Source organism: Terrapene carolina, unplaced genomic scaffold (genome assembly GCF_002925995.2).
Source record: "Terrapene carolina triunguis isolate 2854851 unplaced genomic scaffold, T_m_triunguis-2.0 Scaffold111, whole genome shotgun sequence".
Lineage (NCBI taxonomy): Eukaryota > Metazoa > Chordata > Testudines > Emydidae > Terrapene > Terrapene triunguis.
Genome location: NW_020664462.1, coordinates 1,012,420 through 1,018,996, shown reverse-complemented (window position 1 = coordinate 1,018,996; position 6,577 = coordinate 1,012,420).

Below are 6,577 nucleotides of genomic sequence, written 5' to 3'. Positions count from 1 at the left end.
ACACGCGTGGATAAAGGGCCAATCCGCACGACAACCCATGTGGGACGATAGAAAGGTTTTATCGATGGGCATCTTAGCCAGAAGACTCGAGTGAGGGATGTGGATCATGCCAAACGAGCGCTGATAAAACCTTCCAACCCCTCCCTGCCCCATGTAGTCTGCATATTAGATCTGGTCAGAAAATAGAATTCCCATCCCACAGGAAATTCTAACATTTCAAATTTGATTTCCCCCCAGTCCAAATCGGGGGGGAGGAGGAGTCAAAATTTCCCACAGATTGGAAATTCCAGAAAATGTCTATTCAAAACTATTGAAAAGCTTAATTTCAATAAGATTAAAACATTTCCATTCAATAGCATTGAAGCATTATTATAACATATGTTAAAATTAATATTATAAAAGGCAACAAAATAAAAACGATAAAGTTGAAACAAAATGTTTTTTAACCCATATCGAGACAAAAACCCTTTTGACATGATTGAAACAAGAACGTCAAAATGACTGATTTCAAAACACTGCCATCTAAAAAATTCATGAAAAGTGACAGGGTCTCCCAACATGTTTCAGTTTCAATTAAACTGCATTTTCTGGTGGAAAACTGTTCCACTAAACTTTTTCAACCAGCACTAGCCTATATGTCGCATGTGTCACAACCAGACTATTCTTAGGAACAATTTGGAGAATTTAAATACATTTACTGGCACTATTTCTTTTATCCATCTGCCTGCAAAGTGCCTTAGTTATCCAGAGCAGGTATACAGGGCTCAGAAGGGGACAAGGAGTAATTCCACTTTAATTTAATTGTCTCGTTAGCACTCCCCCCACTTGGTAAGGCAACTCCCATCTTTTAATGTACAGTGTATATATACCTGCTACTGTATTTTCCACTCCATGCACCTGATGAAGTGGGTTATAACCCACAAAAGCTTATGCCCAAATAAATTTGTTAGTCTCTAAGGTGCTACAAGGACTCCTCGTTGGTTTTGCTGATACAGACTAACACGGCTACCACTCTGACACCCCTAAAAGTGACCCTAAATATCTTTTCTCTAAATCATGATTGAAGGTCCAACCCCTCGCAACGTATCAGGCAGGACCGGCTCCAGGGTTTTTGCCGCCCCAAGCGGCGGAAAAAACAAACAAACAAAAAAGCCGCGATCGCAATTGTGATCGGCGGCACTCCGGCGGCAGCTCCACCGCGCCGCTTTCTTCTTTGGCGGGAATTCGGCGGTAGGTGCTTCCCTCTGAGAGGGACCGGCAGCCGAATTGCCGCTGAAGAGCCCGACGTGCCACCCCTTCCCCTTGGCCGCCCCAAGCACCTGCTTGCTGGGCTGGTGCCTGGAGCCGGCCCTGGTATCAGGGCTCAACACAAAAGGGAAGATCTCAGTGCTACTCCATTATGACTCTACAGCCTGCATTATAACTTCTTAGTCCGGGCAGGTTACAAAACATCAGGTTGCCAATCTGTCATAGGCAACATTCAGGCCTGAACCTATCAGACAGATGTCGTTTGGAGGAGGAAATTCCATATGGAAGGGCAGAGAAAGGGCAAGCTGTGTTGATCAGAAACGGTGCCTGTTTGATAGAAATAGTCCTGGTGGCGGGATTAGTGAGCAGCAGGCAGGTGACACCATGCAAGCAAGACTGGATGAATTCATAGACACAATTGGCCCATGCCTAGCACCAGGTCTTGGAGTCATGTGATGATGTGAGAAACTTGGTTTTCTTTAAAAAAAAAAGTTTTTAGTCCTCATGGTTGTGGAGAAAAGCTTGGAAACGTGACCTGAAGTCAACCAATGCCATGGTGTCTGCCTGAGCCTGCAGACAGCCTGAAACAATAGGGTGAACTTCCCTCTACATCTCAGTGGAGTGTTAACACCCAGCCCCACTGCTCTGGAGGGCCCAGCCAACGCCACCCCAGCAGAGGACTGTTTGTGTGGGGCAGGAGACGAGTGTAGTGGTCCCAACTCACTCCCTCCCAAATAGACACACCCCATCCACTGGAGTAACTCTTGGGGGCTCCCCTGCTGCCAACCCTGCCTCTTCAGAGTTGGGGAAACCCTTGCTGCTGTGCCTGCAGGAGGGGGCCATGCCACTGCCCCCATCCCTTTAGGAGGGAGAAACCCCACCACCACAACGCCAATCAGCGAGCAGGTCCATGCACCACAGGGCCCCACCGCAGTGTGCACAGGAGCCTGGGTTGCCTTGGTCTGGCTTTGAGTGCAAGTCACCTCACATGAGAGAAGGGCACAGGCCATAACTAGCAGGAAGCAGGCGTTGATAGACAGAGAGCGCAATGGGGACAGAGCCTCATCCAGTGCACATCAGGATACTCCACTGAGTTCAATGGAGCTGGGCTGATTTGATACCAGCTGGAGGTCTGACCTCCGGGAGGGATAGATATAGGGTGTGTGTGGGGGGGGTGGGAGTGGGGGCTAGATAGATAGATAGATAGATAGATAGATAGATAGGGTGTATGGGGATAAGATAGATAGATAGATAGATAGATAGATAGGGTGTATGGGGATAAGATAGATAGATAGATAGATAGATAGATAGATGGGGTGTATGGGGATAAGATAGATAGGTAGAGGGTGTGTGTGGGGATAGATAGAGGGTGTGAGAGGGCTGGATAGATGGATAGATAGAGGAGGTGTGGGGGGGCTGGATAGATAGAGTGTGTGTGTGTAGATAGATAGATAGATGGGGTGTATGGGGATAAGATAGGTAGAGGACGTGTGTAGGGATAGATAGAGGGTGTGGGGGGGCTGGATAGATTGATAGATAGAGGGGGCGTGGGGGGGCTGAATAGATAGTGTGTGTGTGTAGATAGATAGATAGATAGATAGATAGAGGGGGTGTGTGGGGATAGATAGATAGATAGATAGATAGATAAGAGAGGAGTATGACAGATACAGAGAGACACTGCAGATGGAGAGCCTGGCTCAGGCAGATGGTAGGTTTCCTGGAGAACTGATTTTCCCCTCAGTGAGTGTCCAGGCTGACAGTGAGATCCAGGTGCACAGACCCCCCCCACCCCCCCGAACTGTCGCCCTGAGGAACGCACCGACTCAGCGCTTTCCCTGCCGTGCTCCTCAGTGTCCTTTTGAGGCAGAATCGCCCTGTCTTCAGCTACAGGCGGGCAGGGCTCTCATACAGAGAGGGGGGGATCCTGCAGGGGGTCCTATGCAGAAGGGGGGCAGCAAGGGGGTTTCCTGTGCTGGGGACCGGTCCAGAGAGAGGCTGCCGCTGGCCGTGGACTCCGGCAGAGAAGGACTCAGCACCTGTGCAAAGTGGGCCTGGAGCGTTCTTCCAAGCAGCTCCTGGGCTTTAGCTCACACATAGCTCCGGGCTCCAGCAGTGACTGCTGAGGAGTGGGCAGCACCTGGCAGGAGGAGGGGCTGGGCCGCAGGAGGGGCTGCCCCTCACCCACCCCCAGTGCAGCCAAACGCAGCCTGGTGCTGAGACACCCGCAGGGCAGAGCGGGGCCCCGAGCAAACCTGGCTCCTCCCTCTCCGCTGGGAGCAGCGAGGGGTTCAAACCCGAACCCAGCTGGAAGTTCTGGCCAAGGCCCCTGGGCCAGGTGCTCAGCTGATGTAACTCAGCACAGCTGGGCCCATGTCACGTCAGCGCCTTAGCTTAGGAAGGGGTCGAGCCAAAGCCCTGGCCCCAAGCCCACCCAGACTTCGACCGGGCATCCATGTGCACAGGCTCGTTCACGTCTTACCCAGCAGCCGCGGGCGTTGTGGGAATGAGAGAGTGGGGCAGACCCGGGGGAGAAGCTGGGCATGGGGCAGAGAGGGGGCAGTTTTAACAGGTCTCTCCTAGGGTTGCAACACTCCACCCCACCCCCACGGGAAGCAAGGCAGCAATGTGCAGATGATGACACACTAAGGGGCCCGATTCTCCCCCTTCCCTCCCCTGAACCCCAGTGACTTCCCTCAGAGGCTGCGGTGGAAGGATCAGGCCCACGTCGGGGAGAGAATGTGGGGGAGGGGCTGGATGCCAGACTGCAACTTAGCCAGATTGAATGGGCCTGAGCCGGAAAAGAAAGGGGCTGGAGAGGAAGGGGCAGGGGGGCTGCTGGGAGCCCGTACAGAGGCTGGATTGAGGAGGAGAACAGAGGGGAGAGGGAAGGAGCTGTGCGGTCGTGACTGGCTTAGCAATCGGAGAGAGGGCGAGATGCAGAGAGGGTCCGGGCAGCAGGACAAGGGAGTCTGGGGCCAGTTGTCCCTAGGGGGACTCCCCTGGCTCCAAGGGAGTAGTGCTGGGAGCAAACCTCACCCTGCGGTGTTAGGAGCCATTAGATCTAAACCAACTGGGAGCTGAACCACCGACCGAGTGCGCGCGTATGCACAAGTGTAAGAGTGAGTTTGTGGTGTGCATGCATGTGGGCGTGTGTAAGACTGATCATGCTTGTGGTGGCGCAGATGTGTGCGTGTGTGTATCAGCACAGGTGTGTCTCCATCCCTGTACCCCTCCTGCTCCCACAGAAGTCAGGGCCTCACTAGTCAGTACAGAACTGAGCCCTGAACCTGTCCCACCGGAGTCGGGCTTGCTGCCTGCAGAACGCAAATGGGCCCAACCTCCGGGGGGCAAAGCTGGGTCCTCGCACAGCCAGGCCTGGTGCACTGGGGGAAGTTCCAGAGGCCTGGTACAAAGTCAAGGTTGTGCCACTATTCAAAAAAGGACAACGGGCTGCGCTGCATAACCATCGGCTGGTTAGCCTGGCTTTGATCCCTGGGACAGCATGGAAAAATTGCTGTGTGATGCAACCAGAAAGCCTTAAAGGCAGGCAGCCCAAATAACGCCAACCAGTGCGGTTCTATGGAAAATAGGTGTTGTCAGACAGTCGTGATATTGTTTTTAGATGAGGCCACAAGTCAGGCTGATAGAGGTAAGTGAACTGATACACAGACGTCAGGGTACATGGAGGCATTTGACTTCGTCCCATGTGATACGCCAATAAAAATATTAGCACTATACAAAGTGAATGGAACCCATGAAATGGATTAAAACCCAGCTAAGCGATAGATCGCAAAGAGGCATTGTCAGTGGGGAATCAGCATCCACAGGATCCCAAAGGCCTGGTGCTATTTGATATCTTTATCTATGATCATAGAATAGAATATCAGGGTTGGAAGGGACCTCAGGAGGTCATCTAGTCCAACCCCCTGCTCAAAGCTGGACCAATCCCCACACAGATTTTTTTTTTTTTAACCCCAGTTCCCTAAATGGCCCCCTCAAGGATTGAACTCACAACCCTGGGTTTAACAGGCCAATGCTCAAACTACTGAGCTATCCCTCCCCCTAGCTGGAAGAAAATATAAAGTCACTGCTGGCAACATTTGCAGATGATCCAAATTGGTGGGGGCCATAAACACTGGTGGGGCGAGGTCAGTTCTACAGGGTCAGGTGGTAAACTGGGCTAATTTGAACAACATGCGTTTGAATACAGCCAAATGCAGGGTCATACATCTCAGAACGGAAAGCGGAGGTCAGGCGGGGGGAGATTATCCCACACTCTTGAAGGACAGAGGGGGGTCCCAGTAGATCCCCAACTGAATGGGAACTCCCAGTGTGATCCTGTAGCTGAGAGGCCTAAGGTGATCCTTGGATGGCTGAGCAGAGGGATACCAGGTAGCAGCAGGGAGGTGGTATCACCCCGTATACGGCATTACTGGACAAAACTGGAGAGGGGTGCAGAGAAGAGCCGCCAAAATAACTCCAGGAGTGTAGGAAATGCCTTCCAGTGAGGGATTTAAGGAGCTCTCTCTGTTCCATTGATCCTCCAGGAGATCGAGGGGGGACTAGATTACCGTGTACAAGTACCGTCCTGGGGCAACACCACCAGGTACTAAAGGGCTCTTTGGCCTATAACAAGAACCAATGGTTGGAAGCTGAAGCCAGACAAATGCAAATGAGAAACAAGGCAGAACTGTTTTCCATGCTTCCCGGAGTAGGAGGAGGCAGGGCCTCGATACTGATGCAGAGGGAAGAGCGCTACCGTCCGCACTGCCTGCAGCTCCTGGGTTTCCCCAAGCTGTCTCCTAGTCCTGTGCTGACCTGGCCCAGCCCTGCTTAGCTGGGGATGGGCGCTAACTGGGGAGCTGCCCCAGGATCCCAGCCGATGGGGCAGAGGGAACAGGACTCTGTGTGCAGGGTGACCAGATAGCAAGTGTGGAAAAGGAACACACCGTGTGTGTGCAACACGCACAGTCTGACGGACATGGGGTGGGTGTAAGTGCACACAGAAGGCCCGCTCTGATCTGCGTGTGAGCTGTGACCTCTACAATGTATCGGGGTTCGTGTGAGCTGCATAGTGTGCATGCGCTGACCCATACAATGTGTGCGCGCGCACGCACGTGTGCCCTGACCCATGTAGCATGGATCTACGTGTGCACACAGGCGCTGACCCACATAGTTCATATCGTTGTGTGTGTTTTCGCACTGCCCCATACAGTGCGTAGCTGTGTGCATCTCTGCTGTGCGCACACGTGCTCTGACCTGGACCGTGCGTAGCTGTGTCTATGTGTGCACAGGCGCACGCTCTGCCCCGTGCAGTGCGTAGCTGTGT